Source organism: Colossoma macropomum, unplaced genomic scaffold (assembly GCF_904425465.1).
Source record: "Colossoma macropomum unplaced genomic scaffold, Colossoma_macropomum, whole genome shotgun sequence".
NCBI lineage: Eukaryota > Metazoa > Chordata > Actinopteri > Characiformes > Serrasalmidae > Colossoma > Colossoma macropomum.
In genome coordinates, this window is record NW_023494786.1 from 242501 (window position 1) to 259305 (window position 16805).

The 16805-nt window shown below is 39.9% G+C and overlaps 1 protein-coding gene across 1 annotated transcript in view; it reads left to right on the forward strand.

Annotated features, from left to right (window-relative positions):
* The window catches only part of LOC118797857 (mitogen-activated protein kinase kinase kinase kinase 5-like), a 62383-nt gene that overhangs the window by 390 nt on the left and 45188 nt on the right, over nt 1-16805 (forward strand). The gene's annotated exons all lie outside the window — the stretch shown is intronic.

Sequence of the window (16805 nt, forward strand, 5' to 3'; positions counted from 1 at the left end):
CAGCGACTTAAAGTGTCCAGTTTAAGTTATGTAGCCTTAATTTTTTTATATAGACTTAATTTTTATTATTTAGTAATAACTTTGATTTATTTGGAAGCCACTATCAAATTAATATGTACATTATGTAGCTCTTAAGTAGTCATAAGGCTTATTATGAATATTACTATCAATTATTTTAATACTTCTGTGAAACTAATACCCAATGGATGTCTTTCTTAAGTAGTCCTGTAACTTATTATCTAATAACTGCAATAAATCAATGTTAGCATCATTATTCATAAACACTATGACTTATATATTAACTAGTTTGAATTATTCAGTATCTACTATGAATTATTAAGTATCTACTATGAATTATTTAGTATCTACTATGAATTTTTCAGTAACCACTATAGATTTTTCAGTAACCACTATAAATTATTCAATATCTCCTATGAATTATTCAGTATGTACTACAACTTATTCAGTATCTACTACAAATTATTCAGTATGCACTATGAATTATTTGGTATCTACTATGAATTATTCAGTGTTTACTACGAATTATTTGGTATCTACTACGAATTATTCAGTAACTATGAATTATTCAGTATCTACTATGAATTATTCAGTATCTACTATGAATTATTCAGTATCTACTCTGAGTCATTCAGTAACTGATCTAACACTAACACATAAGTTATGTAGTTATGAGAAAAAGTTACTGAAATCTCGAAATTAAAGTTTAAGGGGTTTTGATCTTCCAAGCTTGCAAGGAATTTTATCAGAAAGTAAGAAGTGCTTGCTGGTATGTGCTGTGAGGTCTTTCGCTCTGCTGCAGCGTCCTGTCCGCAGTGTGAGAGAGAACTTATCTCCGTTTCAGTAGTTTTGTTTCTCCTGGCAGGTTTTGTTCATGAACTGTGTGAGAAAACATAACGTTTTTTCTTTGTGTGAAAGGAGAAGGACTTTCTAACTGGGCCTTCGCTCGTGAAACGGTTCAGGGCTGAACATGCTGATCTCAGATCAAACTGTGATGCTGATTTACTGACAGCATTTATGCTCGGAATGCACTTCCGCTGCCTTTGGTAGGTTTTAGCCCAGGTGGGCAAAGTCTGTGGGCATGGTTGTGGGTTCTCTTGCAACGTTTTCACCCCTTAAACTCTCAGGGTCTGTATGTGGGTCCACACTTCAGTTCCTCACTCTCAAAACTACAGCACTTACACATTCATTTCAAAGTAGATATTGAATAATTATAGTATTTACTGAATTATGTAGAGTTTTTACTGAAAAATGAATAACACAGTACATAATTCATAGTAGTTACTGAATAGTTCATGGTAGATACCAAATAATTCATAGCAGATACTGAATAATTCATAGGAGTTATTGAATAATTCACAGTAGATACTGAATAATTCATAGTAGATACTAAATAACTTATAGTAGATAGTAAATAATTCATAGGAGTTACTGAGGGATTCAGAGTAGATACTTAGTAATTCATAGCATTTACTAAACAATTCATAGTGGTTATTGAATAATTCATGGTACACACTGAATAATTCATAGTACTCACTGAATAATTCCTAGTAGATACTGAATAATTCGCAGTAGTTACTGAATAATTCACATTTACTGAATACTCGTAGTAGATACCAAATAATTCATAGTTGTTACTGAAAATTGACTGTAGATACTAATAATTCATAGTAGTCACTGAATAATTCATAGTAGTCACTGAATAATTCATAGTAGTCACTGAATAATTCATAGTAAATACTGAATAATTCATAGTAGATAATGAATAATTCACAGTAGTTACTATAATTCATAGTAGATACCGAATAATCCATAACAATCAATCAGTCAAGATAAACTTGGCGTCAGAACTTTCTTTTGTTTTGCACTGGAGCTAATCTTGCTAACAAATAACGGACGCAAACACCCCACCAATTAGCAATGCGCTAACTGCATGCCTAAATATTTACACAGTCACATCACACCATGTAGAGCTGTTAATAGATTTATGTTGTTACTTCATAAAAAAAAACATTTTCAAGACAAACGTCAAGGTGGCGTCTCCTGTTTTTAGCTTTGCGTTTGAGTTAAGATGCATCACTAAATAAAAATCCTGTGGTCAGAGGTGTTGATGAGGAGCACCTGAAAGCTTGATTCTGCTCTAGTGTGAGCAGCGCTGATTGTTATCAAAACAGGCCTTATCTCTGATCTAGAGTCCATGTCTGAACTGTCTTACTCTCCTTCTCTCGTTTTCTTTCTGGTTTGTCTTAACTGTGACATCCTGAACCAAGAATGGCAATGTGATGTGAGCGCTCCGTGTGTGAGAGAGACTTTGTGTATGCGAGTGCGAGTGTTTTTTCATACCAAAATCAGATTTTCATGCTAATATCCACTACGTGTGGCGTGAGCGTTAATGCGTAAAAGACACCAACTCTGAAACAGAGTGAAAGGTGAAGGCAGGAAGAGGAAAACCAAACCCACCAAATGTTACTCATCCAGTACCCCTAGACGAGGCACCCTAGTTACACTACGTTAATGGAGAAGCCTTATTTTGCTGAAAAAAAATGAATGTTGAAAAGGAATAAAAGGTTAATAGACATAAAACACGTGCAGGCGGTAGTGGTAGTAGTAAGATGGCATTAAAAATGCTCTTGGACCACTACGGCCCGTCTTTACATAAAGTTCCTCTTTATTTAAAAAAAGACAACAACAAAAAAACCCCAAATGGCGGGTTTGGTTAGCTGAGTCCTATTTCAGAAACAACCAAAGCTAAAAGACTTAAGACAGAAATGTCACCAGGGCCTTAAAGTCAACAGGAAGAAAACTGGTTTCCTCTGTTTTCAGCCCCAGGTGCCTCTCTGCACTAAATTATTTTTGGGCCTGCTGCCTGTTTTTGCTCATTACAGTCATAATGATAGTCAATTATGTGGCTTATGGTGTCATGTCTATTATATTATACTGTTCTCAATGACCCAAAGATGCTTACAATGAGAAAACAAACGTAAACGTAAAATAACATGCAAAAGCATGACACGGTGCATCGATCGATTTTACAGAAATGAACAATTTGCAGCACATGCTGTACTCGACTGCTTGGCCCTTCTTTGTTTTACCGCGTTATTGGATTTCCTCCTTCCTCTTAAGAGCAGCTGTGTTTTTTTTCTTTTTTTTCTATGCACACATACAACAAGGGGGAATCCAGACAGGGAAATACCTTTAGATCGATCAAACATTAACGCATATTCTAAATAAATGGGGAAAAAAGGGCATGGTTGGGTGCTATGCACTGCCACCTCACTCGTTTTTAGGCTTCTTTGTTTTAAAGCAGTGTGCACCATGCAAATGAGGGGATGTGGGACCTTTTCTTTTCCTCTCTCTCCCTCTCTCTCTCTCTCTTGAAGCAGAATAAACCAGCCAGTGTTAGCCTTCCGCACAACTCGAGTTGATAGTTAAGCTACGAATGTTAGAATTTTCATCCCAGAAAATGTAGAATAGAAAAGTGTAGAAATGTCCAATGTTTGATATTTTCCATGCTTCAGCTGGTCAAAAGGATAAGAAGTTGGGCAGACTTGATATGTGAAAAAAGCAAACCTGACCTGAGGACTAAACTTTATAGCTCCCACAGAATTAATCTTGTAGATCTACAGCAAAGGCCTTACAATCTCTTATGTAGGTCTTCTTATATATTGCACTAAACCAGCTCAATATATTACATGATTGAATGTCTGTTGTCACTGTAGCACTTTTCTGACAGGAAGAATGGAAGCAGACTAGTTGTTTTCCTGGTCATACCGGCTTTACAGACTCTAAGCAAACACCTGCATGGCTTTTCTCATTGGATGACGAATTGCAGTGATGTGGTAACACGCACTAGCGTGCCTGGCCTGCTGTGCACTAAGATGCTATTTTTGACATGTTTTGGCAGTAGAGCTTTCAGTAGGATGTTGAAGTAATAGTCTGGTGGTACTAGAGCAAAGGGGAGAGTGAAGACAGGTGAGGGTAGATCACAGAGGGAAGAGTGAAGACAGGTAAGTGTAGATCACAGAGGGAAGAGTGAAGACAGGTAAGGGTGGAGCACAGAGGGAAGAGTAAAGACAGGTGAGGAAAGAGCACAGAGGGAAGAGTGAAGACAGGTGAGGAAAGAGCACAGAGGGAAGAGTGAAGACAGGTGAGGGTGGAGCACAGAGGGAAGAGTGAAGACAGGTAAGAGCTCGAGTAACGTGATGACTAGGGTTGAGAGCACAGAGGGAGAGTACAAGGTGAGGGTAGATCACAGAGGGAAGAGTGAAGACAGGTGAGGAAAGAGCACAGAGGGAAGAGTGAAGACAGGTGAGGGTGGAGCACAGAGGGAAGAGTAAAGACAGGTGAGGAAAGAGCACAGGGGGAAGAGTGAAGACAGGTGAGGAAAGAGCACAGAGGGAAGAGTGAAGACAGGTAAGAGTGGAGCACAGAGGGAAGAGTGAAGACAGGTAAGGGTGGAGCACAGAGGGAAGAGTGAAGACAGGTGAGGGTGGAGCACAGAGGGAAGAGTGAAGACAGGTGAGGGTGGAGCACAGAGGGAAGAGTGAAGACAGGTAAGGGTGGAGCACAGAGGGAAGAGTGAAGACAGGTGAGGAAAGAGCACAGAGGGAAGAGTAAAGACAGGTAAGGGTGGAGCACAGAGGGAAGAGTGAAGACAGGTGAGGGTAGATCACAGAGGGAAGAGTAAAGACAGGTGAGGGTGGAGCACAGAGGGAAGAGTGAAGACAGGTGAGGGTGGAGCACAGAGGGAAGAGTGAAGACAGGTAAGGGTGGAGCACAGAGGGAAGAGTGAAGACAGGTGAGGGTGAGCACAGAGGGAAGAGTGAAGACAGGTAAGGGTGGAGCACAGAGGGAAGAGTGAAGACAGGTGAGGGTGGAGCACAGAGGGAAGAGTGAAGACAGGTGAGGGTAGATCACAGAGGGAAGAGTGAAGACAGGTGAGGGTGGAGCACAGAGGGAAGAGTGAAGACAGGTAAGGGTGGAGCACAGAGGGAAGAGTGAAGACAGGTGAGGGTGGAGCACAGAGGGAAGAGTGAAGACAGGTAAGGGTGGAGCACAGAGGGAAGAGTGAAGACAGGTGAGGGTGGAGCACAGAGGGAAGAGTGAAGACAGGTGAGGGTGGAGCACAGAGGGAAGAGTGAAGACAGGTGAGGAAAGAGCACAAAGGGGAGAGTAAAAACAGGTAAGGGTGGAGCACAGAGGGAAGAGTGAAGACAGGTAAGGGTGGAGCACAGAGGGAAGAGTGAAGAGAGGTGAGGGTAGATCACAGAGGGAAGAGTGAAGACAGGTAAGGGTAGAGCACAGAGGGAAGAGTGAAGACAGGTAAGGGTGGAGCACAGAGGGAAGAGTGAAGACAGGTGAGGGTAGATCACAGAGGGAAGAGTAAAGACTGGTAAACGTAGAGCACAGAGGTAAGAGTAAAGACAGGTGAGGAAAGAGCACAAAGGGGAGAGTAAAAACAGGTAAGGGTAGAGCACAGAGGGAAGAGTAAAGATGAGTAAGCATAGATCATAGAGGGAAGAGTAAAGAGGAGTAAGGGTAGATCATAGAGGGAAGAGTAACGAGGAGTAAGGGTAGATCATAGAGGGAAGAGTAAAGATGGGCAAAAATAAGGAGGGAGATCACAGAGGGATGGGTAAAGAGGAGTAAGGGAAGGTGGGAGATCACAAAGGGATGGGTAAAGAGGTGTAAGGGTGGGGTAGATCACAGAAGGATGGATAAAGAGAGGTAAGGGTAGAGATATATCACAAAGGGAAGGGTAAATAGGGCTAAGGGTAGGGGTATATGGTGGCAGGATAGTAAAGAGGAGTAAGAGTAGGGGTATATCCCAGATGGAAGGGTAAAGGGGTAAGGGTAGGGGTATATCACAGAGGGAAGGGTAAAGGGGTAAGGTTAGGGGTATATCACAGAGGGAAGGGCAAAGGGCTAAGGGTAGGGGTATATCACAGAGGGAAGGGTAAAGGGGTAAGGGTAGGAGTATATCACAGAGGGAAGGGTAAAGGGCTAAGGGTAGGAGTATATCACAGAGGGAAGGGTAAAGGGGTAAGGGTAGGGGTATATCACAGAGGGAAGGGTAAAGGGGTAAGGGTAGGGGTATATCACAGAGGGAAGGGTAAAGGAGTAAGGGTAGGAGTATATGGTGGCAGGATAGTAAAGAGGGGTAAGGATAGAAGTAGATCACAGAGCAAGGGATATAGGGGAGTAATGTTAGGAATGCATCCTAGAGAGACAGGTATATAGGGGTAAGGTATGGGTTATATCACAGACGAATGGGTAAAGAAGGGTTTGGTGAGGAAGATCACAGAAGGAAGGGTAAAAAGGGGTAAAAGAGAATCACAGGATAGAGTGGAACAGTGAGGGGAAAGAAGAAAAAGGGTGTGGGTAGAGCACAGAGATGAGGGTAAAAAGGGATGGGGTAGATCACAGAACAAAAAGTAAAGGGACTTAAGGGTTGGGGCAGATCGCAGAGAGAAGGGTAAAACAGGGCAAAGGCATATCACTGGATAGGACAACATCACAGACAGAAAGAGGAATAAGGGTAGACCACAGAGGGAAGTTTAAAGAGAGGTAAGGGTGGGAGTAGATCACAGGAGGAAGGGTAAATTAGGTAAGGGTAAGGAAAGATGACAGAGGTAAGGGTTGGGTGCATCACCGATAGAAGGTTAAAAAAGGCAAAAAAGTAGATTACAGAGGGCAGGACAAAGAAAAGTATGGTAGATCAGAGAGAAAAAGAAGAATAGGGTAAGAGGTGACCACAGACGTAAGGGTAAATAGGGGTAAGAGTCAGGGCAGATCACAAAGGGAAAGGTAAAGAGGGTGGAGGGTGGGGTAGATCACAGATGCAAGTTTAATGAGGAGTAATAGCAGGAGTAGATCACAGAATGCAAAAGCATGTCTAATGCACCTTTTTAGCATTGCACACCTTCTATGCATTTCAGGACCTCACCAAACTCCATCGACCTGACGGATCTGTTGTTACCACTGTTTAGAAACCCCATCATTTACAAATCAGGCCCTGCCTCAGACTGAATGTAGACTGAAGAGCTGAACTGTAGCAAGCATGTCTTCTCTCAGGGCTCTGTGTGTGTACGCTACAGGTGTACGCTACAGCGTGAGTGCAGGAGACCCCCTTTGGTAGGGCGGCAGTCTGTTGAACGCATCTCCTGTCCTCCCACACGGCAAACCATAAACTCTCTGCCACCCACTGGGTTCATTTCTGAGTAAACAACGGCTAAAACCACGGGGGGAAACCTCCTCTAACCTCCTCAAACACTGACACACAAACTCATCCTGTTGAATTGCACACCAGCTTGGATGAAGTTTCAAAGAGTGGTTTTGTTTATAATTTAGGTCCATGTAATTATTATTATTATAACATGATTAAAATTAAATTTCAAACAGTGAATAAGATTTCTGAACCTTCCTCCATAGCTCATACTGAAAGTCCTGTTTTATATAGTATGAAAGTAATTGTGGTCACATTTTTGAATGCAGTGAATTCATTATGAATGGACTTACCTTGAGCAAATGAGAAAGAATCAGAATGTTTTGGGATCCAAGGCCCAGTTACTTGTTTGGTCTTATGTGTAAAACATCTCAAAAGACCCAACTTACAGTTTAAATCAATACTAACCACCTTTATTAAAACAACAAAGCTTTAAATGAGTAGATTTATAGCTGTTATCAAATAATTTATCACAGTCACCGGGTAATAAGAAACTTTAAGATGACCTTAGAATGACATTACTGACAAATTTTGTAGTAGTTACTAAAAATTCACGATAGTTGTTGAGTAATAAGTTTAATTTGGTGGTCTGTCCTCCAGGTGGTCTGTCAGGTCTTCCAGGTGGTTGTTAGGCATCCCATTTTCTCTATAGCTTTCTGAACTCGTGTTTTGCAAAGGCTGTTATTTTGCACTTGTTTACCTTTGACTTCCTCTTTCCTCATGCAAGTGGATGATCTGATTATCTTCTATCTAATCTCCTCACAAATATCTTGACTGACATTTAAGTAAATGAAAGTCGGTCTCTGACCTTTGCACATCTCTGTATTAGAGAAAATAATTGCATTTCTGTTACCATTGGCCATTTTGGATGGATAGTGCCAGGACTCAAGGCAAAAAAAGGGATTCATCATAATTATTAATGTTACATTATGGTGACGGGTCAAATGATTAAGCCACCAAGTGCTACTGCTAACTCCAAGTTTTGACTAAGTTATCATTGAATATTGTTCAAACATGAAATTCATCCGCTTGGGGAAGGAGTTTGAAGCACAACCCGCACTACAACATGACAAAGTTCTTCTGCTCGTTGTGTGCAGTTACATATTTCCTCCAGAGAGGTCCCCAAATTCACAAAAAGTACTTAGAAAAACTTTGAAAAAAAGATAATATCAAAGGAATCTGGTACAATAATGTTGCGTAACGGACAATATCCTTGAAGGCAGCACCGCAGTGAGAGCATTTGGACCCTGAAGGTACAGCTGAAGATGTAGAGATGGACGTGTAAGAACCTGAGATTGTATTCAGTGGTAGAAAAAAACCCGGTTTGTGCATGCATATGTGCACGTGGAGAGTGCAGAAGCATGCTAGCTTGTCAGCAGGTGCTCTTTGTAGAGGGGAAATACAGAAGTGAGACTTCTGGATCATTATCTACACCACACTTCTGTGTGTGTGTGTGTGTGTGTGCCCATAAGCACTTGGTGCTATAAGATATTTTGCGTTTTGTTGAGCAGATAGTAATGATAGTACAAGGTAAGGCAGTAGCCAAAGCACTCTTACAGATGAAGGAGGCGCCATCAATTTGAGATAAAAGTACAATTTTTTCGCTCTCTCTTTCTTTGTCTGTCTCTCTCACCTCACAAACTGAAAATAACACATTATCACGTTAAGGGGAGATGAAACAGGAAAGCAAGGCCCAAAGCTTTCCTGTGGCGGCTTTTATAGAAGTTAAAATCACACCTAAACACTCCAAAATACAGTGCAGCTCAGCTCAGGGCCTTACGTAAAGGTTTATGAGCATGTAGCGCAGGTGCTATAAAAGCTACAAGCGTTGTAGCACAAATGACTATCACAAAAAACACTTCTAAAAGAGTATATATCTCAATAAGAGAAACAAACAATCATATTAACCCTCTACTGCACTCGTTACAAGAGCAATTAAAAATTTGATTCACTATTCTTGCATAAAATCGATCATTTTGGGGTATGTTGCCTTGAGGGAACAATGGGAGGCAATGATATAGAGCCATGTTCCCTAAAGTGGAGAGAGCTGGCTTGTGACTGGTCAATTCCATTCCACTGTCACACAATGTTGCTTCTAGGCAACAAACATATTTCAGCAAATTCTCATAACAAAAAAAATTGATACTGAATGTTAAAAAAGAGGTTTAAAAGTGTCCACTAAGAGATAGTATGACCAAGTACATGCTTTTTATTGACTCAAACTCTTCCTACTATTGTTAACCCTGTCATTGTCTTTAAAAATGGATAATGTTATTGTAAAGTGAGGTATGGGTTGTGCAATGTGGGTTAACTTTGAAAAAGCAAAAGCATCATGTGAAAGATTTGTACAGAGACTGTATTTTCTCCTGAGTAATTCAGATTTTTTCTGCTTCTTTGAGCGTGAGGAAACCCACACCAGCAGGAGCACATGCATTGATGGAGTCATGTATTTCAAAAAGTTATGCTAATTAGCTTAAAATAAGACAGTTATTTAAATATGTATGTGATTTTTCATGTAATTTAGAAACAGATTGATTTTGCTAACAGCAAAATTTCTACTGTTTGCTAGTTAAGGTAATACCTACACAGGCCAATACATATTGAAACAATAGCTTTTTAGCCCAGCTGAGGTCTTATCAGTGCAGAGATTGACATTTCAAGTGTTCTGTCATTTTGTTACGTTATCTATGATCAGCAAGCAAAAAGTTTGGCTATTTTTAGCTAGCCACCCAGATAGCAGACGGTTTTGGGCCAATTGTGGCTTTCCTGTGTGAGTGAATGTTGAGTCCCGGGTAGATGTTAGGCATGCGGGCCAGAATAGGGCCAGATCTTGGACAGCTTCATACTGCTTTGCCTCGTGTCTACATTTGTGGAACAATTCTTGCGTGAATATTGTGAACCAACAATATAGTCGGGCCAAATTGGGATCAGATTTGGGCCATATAGTTTAGTTTTACTCACTTTACAGTGTGTGGGCCAGTTCTGGGCCAAGGACCTGGCCATATACTGGGCCAGAACAAATCAAAGATGTGGCCCACAAGTGAGCCAGACCCTATTCCTATACTGCTTGGATTAAGTCCAATTTATGAATATCTCAGGGGTGGGTCCACCTACACAAGTGATGGATGGAAATTTAATGGTCAGATAAAGATCTCAGTGCGACTTGGCTTGGTGCAGAGCGGAAAAACAAGTCCATTAAAGTAAACTTTTTTTCCATGCTAAAGGGAACACATAGCCTCTTTCTGCAGGCCCCCTAGTGGCCATTCTGCCAAAAGAATGGAAATCAACTTGGATATTTTTAATCAGAAAGGCGTTCTAGGCCTTCAGAGAAGGCCTAAACATTTCTGGGAACAAAAAGTGCATGTGTCTAGTTTTTCTATTCAGTTTTTATTCAATAGAATCATACTTGTATTTAAACCCTGCAAGTATTGCAGTACTGTTCTTGTTTCATTGTAGAGTTTTGGATGAAAACAAAGCGTTAAATACCTCAAAAAACCCAGTGGAAAACTAGCCAATCAGGATTGTTTTTCTGGACAGGTATCTAAGTAGATATAGGTAGGCAAGCTCTCCTATTGGTTAGGACTTCAGGAGCTGAAGAGAAGTCCTAACACGTTAGATTAACTATCAGCATAATTACAAAGTGACAGAGGAATCAACCAATCAGGCTTTGCATTCCAATAGACGAAAAACATTTCTGTAGGCCTTCTAGAAGTTCTAGATATGTCATAGACTGAATACGCGTGCTAACCTAATCAGTGGGTTGTTACAAATGGAAAACAGCAGGCGCCTCTATGGAATACGTCACTGTGAAACTGCTACAACATAAATTATATGTTAATACGTCGGTCACAAGCTTCATGGAAAACATGGACTGTCTTTTAAAACCTTTAAATGTCTTTGTTTAGTCTGCTAAAAAATGGTCATTCAAAACACTAATAGCTTAGTGCTAACAAACTACTAGAATTACATAGGGATGCTAACAGAAGTTAGCATTGTTGTGTACTGCCACAACAGACAAGATATTTAAATGCAATATAAATACTTTTTATGCAAAGACAAAAGCTTTTCCATCAAAATACATTCCATCAACATTATTGAAGAAAAATTTGTTCCACTGAGGGACCAAAACAGGTGTTTCACCTCCCCCTCCCAACCCTCCCGAATGCTCGGCTAACTCATGTTTCAGGTTATTATCATTTCTGATTCACATTTAGTTTAAAGCGAATCTGTGAAACAGTGGTAAGAGTAACAATGTGGGTCAAGTGTTTTGACCCTGCGTGTTTCACTGAGGTTCGCCAAAGTCCTCATAGGAAAGACGGTCTGCTTGACGGCCATCTTAGCAATGTCCACGGGGAGTTATTTTCAGTCATACCAGTCATTCAGAAACCTATAAAACTGAAACCGAAAGCCATATAAACATTTCAAATATATATTTAAAACAAATATAAGCATAAATAGTTTGTACAATTTCAGCTAGTTCTGGTTACTGCTCACGTGCATATCTCCACAACTAGGTGTGCAGCAAGCTGACTGGCTCTACTGCTGAGTTTGACCGTTCGTGTTGGTAGGTCAGTGCAGCTGGGGACAGTGGAGATTTTTTTCAGAAATAAAGCAGCCCAAACCCAATCAAAAAGTGGTGGGGCATCACCCCAGCACCCATTAGATCAGCTTTTTCCTCAAAGTCCATTTAAAACGACCATTTCCCATCCTCTCTTTATCCCTTAGAATTAACCTGGCAGTTTCTGCTACTGTGCCTTTGAGACTGGTATATGTAAATGAGCTCTGTTCTGATTGGGTGCTCTGTATTGTGCCTCATTCAGAGAGCACTCAGAGCCGGGGCTAAACTAAATAGGTGTATATGCACTCGTGTACAAAGGTTTGGGTGCACTGGTCAAATGACATGTTGTTGTTGATTTTCTAAGAGAAAATGATTGAACACACCCTCTACAGAGAACACATTTAAATATGGCATTTTTATGCCAATTATGCCTGTTTAACATATTAACATATTAGCAATTTTTAAATTAAGATTTTTTTTGAGGTATTTTTATAACATTACACTATATTTTGTTACTTAAGCAATTAAAGTCTAATTTAAATGGAAGAGTTAAAAAGTTTTAGACTGTTTTGGAGCCAATCAGAACTGTTTTTGAGAAGTTTTTAAAAAGTTCACTAAACATATTAATGTGAAAGGTGCAACTGTTCACACCAGGGCTGCCCAAAGTGAAGCCCACGGGCCAAAATTCACCAACGAGGACGTTCGATATACCCAAACCTCACCTCCTCACCTTATGAGAGACCAAAGCATATTTTTATAATATATTTACAAGGTATTAAATTCTAAATTTCCTTTTAAATGTATCTTTTTTTAAATATTTTAGTTTGAAATATTTAGAATGTTAGAAAAAACAAATTTTAAAATGTGATTTGAAACATGTCTTCCTTTTTGACGTCGCACATTGTCTTTTTCGCCCTCGGCCCACCACAAGCATTGCACTTCGGCCCCCCTAAGATGAAAAGTTTCGTTCACACAGTAGTGTTGCAGCCATTACAGCCATAAAAACACAAATGTTGCTAACATACATTGATAACATTTGGCACATTTCATATTTGAACCAAAATTTCAGTGTTCAAATTTCAAAAAAAGAGTGTTTACTTATTAATAATGTTGTAGTAATTTGATTGCTCATCAACAATCAATGCATTGAAGCCATTATGCATTGATTAGAAGGTGAAACGGCTTTGATTTTGGAACGTTAGCGCTAATGATCGATCGTAGCGCTCCTCTTTCTTAGCGCTTACGCTACCTGTTGCTACAGCCTTACATAGAACTGAAAAAAAAAAAATTCTTTGGAATTCAACACAGCACAGTCGGAACATTTTCAGTTGTTTTTCGGAGACGCTTCGTTATTGATGGTCACAGTATGTTTTTTTCCACGGACTCTGACGCATACCAGCGTGTGTAGCTGCGGTCACTGGCGTCACGTCTGCCATCGCGCCGTCTGACCTTCTTGTCACAGTGTTTGTGCAAGTGAGAGCATGTTGTTTGTTTATTTGTAGGCCGTGCTCATCTCTGTATCTATTTTTTAAGTCATGGTTAACCCCCAAATCTCTCCGTCCCCCCCTTCGCCCTCCCCCAGTTAAGCGCCAATCACTCTACCGACATTTTCCACCCTTAAAGTCAGCGGCCTATTTTTAACTCGCTTGGGTGGGTGTGTGTTAGTGTGTGTGTGAGAGTGAGTGAGTCTGTGGACGAAAATGCAGAAGTGACAAACGCAGTGGCTATATTAAAAACAGGCTCTGTAAATGAGAGGCTTACTTGTAAATGAGTGAGAGGTCTTGTCCCTCGTTAACTAATTCCACTCACCATCCACTTTAGTGGAAACACCCACCTTGTACTTCGACTATCTGGCCACTTTATTAGAAACACCGACCTTGTACTTCCACTACCTGGCCACTTTATTAGAAACATCTACCTTGTACTTCCACTAATTGGCTGCTGTATTAAAAACACCTACCTTGTACTTCCACTCACTGGCCGCTTTATCGGAAACACCTACGTTATTTGAAATGGGCCATTTTCAAATATGGGAATATATTTCTCAACATTCAACACATATTTTTACAAATAAATGACAGAAAACATTCATACGTGGATGCCATATATTGCTCATATATGTTGGCTTCATTTTATATAACCTTCTATGCATCTTCTTTGTTTCTTTCATATACATGCTAACAGCTACATAACTAAACTCTAAATACATGCACACTGTAATCTATGCAATTACATCATTAATACATTGAATAAATGAATGATACGTTTAAATATTATCACCTAAACAGCATTATATCTCTATAACACAGGGGTATATGTATCAGACATATATGTGCAATCCATATTTTATGCATATATGCCCAATATTTGATACTTACATATATGTACACAACACATATATACATATTTATATATATATATTATATATATTATATATATGTCTGACCTGCTTTAATATATGTGCATATAAGACCATTTATCAGATCTCTGTATGGGATCGAGAGCGTCAATTAGCATGGTGCTAACTGCAGGCCTAAATCATCATGCATTTGCCTCAAACCATGTTAAGTTGTTCAGCATCTCTAACAGACTATGTGATTTGTGACACTATGTGACTCAGTGTTGTCTATAAATATGGACACAAACCATCCGTCACTGTGGTCACTGCTAGTTTTGTTTGCTATGCGGCAGTCCATTCAGTAAATCACATAAACAAGTCTATTAGATGTTACGGAACAACACAACACAATTTGAGGCAAGTGTGTGTCCAGGAATGGGGTTAGCACCATGCTAATTGGTGGGCTATTCCAAAACGAAAGATTCACTGGCCACTTTATTAGAAACACGTAACTTGTACTTCCACTGACTGGCCGTTTTATTAGAAACACCTACCTTGTGCTTCCACTAATTGGCTGCTGTATTAAAAACACCTACCTTGTACTTCCACTCATTGGCCGCTTTATTGGAAACACCCACTTTGTAACGAGCTTCATATGATCTTGGTCGTAAACTAATAAGTAAATGAGGTCAATTTTGATTTTAGGTGGACTAGTAGGTGTGCAGAGCAGTCCAAACTCATACTACAGTTAAAGTATTATTACTTTTGGCAAGTAATGACTCAAGGAAAACTGTCAATACCTTTCAGAAAAAACAACGTGAGTAAAAACACAAAAGTAGCATTTCAAAATATTACTGAAGTACTGAGTAACTTACAGATGTGCAGTGGAACGTCTCAGTATGTCTGTCAGGATGAACCCCTCATCTGTAATAAACGATAAAGCACCAAAGCGGGAGGCGAAGCAGCGCAGATGCCTCACCAGCATTACAGAAAATGAATTAGTGATTAAACGTTAATGATAACAGAGTAGAAGCTCTATTCATTTCACAAATAAGCAAAAATAGTAGCATGAAAAAATACTCAGACAATAAAAATTCATCAACATTTTGCCTTTACTGGTAGTCGGTCCCTCCTACTGTGCTTCAGTTTAGATGTATCTTCCTCAACAGCTTTATCCACTGTTAGCTACATTGGCCTCGTAGCTCCAGCTCAAAACTAAAGAAGCAAACTTTAGACACCAAACACGTCTTGATTGACTGGCTATATTTGGGAAAACAGGGACATGAAAGTCATAGAAAACTTCACCGGCCACTTTATTAGAAACACCTACCTAACTGGCCACTTTATTAGAAACACCCACCTTGTACTTCCATTCCTTGATCACTTTATGGTTCTTCTATTGAGATCAACTTGACACTGTGACAACAGCAGAACGCTTTGTGGTGCTAGAAAGAACCACATACAACACATCCTCTATTAGTCTGACGAAGCTTTTCACCATAGAGAGAACTATATGAGCATGCAAATGGTTCTTTCAATGTTCATGGTTCTACACAGAACCACTGTCTTTACTAAAGAACCCTTGAAGAACCCTTTTTTAAGAGTGTGAGTAAAGGACCTCATGTAGTTGAATCAGGGTGGATTTTTCTAGCATTTCTGGGACTTTTAAACAGTCATTCAGAGCTGTTTGGGCAGAGTTCTTCACAGTGGTGGTGACAGGAACCAGACATCTGAAGTATTTAATCTAGCGATGGGCATTTCGGTTCTTCAGGGAGCCAGATCCGTTGGCTCGGCTCACACGAGTTGGCTCTTTCGGCTCTTTTTTTAGTAGCACTGCCGGCTTTTTGCTTCCAAAATTAGCCAAATTAGTGATATTAGCTATGATTTCATTTTCAATTGAACCTTCTGACCGGTGCACTGTTGGAAAAAAAGGTTCTGTGAAGGTACGTCTTTCATTTATCAAGGTACAGACACTGTTAATGTTCCATCAAAGGTACAACAGTGGTTTTAAGGTCTGATTGTGAACCTTAAATAAGTGTTTCCAGGTGAAAAGTTTGTATTTGTACCTTTTCATAACCGAATGTTTTAAAACAGAACAGTAAAATAAAAGCCTGGAGACGAGACGGGGTGTGTGGAGTCAGTACAGCTTAGAGAATATCATTACAGTGGATTATGGTACAGTAATGTTCCCTGACTAAAGGTACTGAGATGTACCCCTGAAGGAACCTCTCCAGTGTCACAACAGTGAGAGTTTAGTACCTTTATTTCTGAGAGTGTAATTGACTAATTAACAAAAATTGCATTGTTTTTTTTTAAATAAATAAGTAAGATGAATTTCGACAGACAGGGATCAGCAGACGAGCGAAATGCAGGCAAATCCATCAAACAGTCAACAAACAAAGGCAGGTAAAAGTCAACAATCCAAAGAACTGATGACAGACAGACAAACTAACAACAAGCCACAGGTGATGGAGATGATGAGGGGGCAAAGCTGGAATGTTCCAAGGAGATCCAGGAGGGGGTCCTGTTATTTTTGGCTACAGTGTCATAATATCTTCCTATTTGTTTGGTCTTATTTTGCAAAACAAATCAATAAAGTAATAAAATAAATAAACAGAAATAAATAAAAAGTCAGTTCCCAGCGTTCCCCTATAAATCAGATGTTT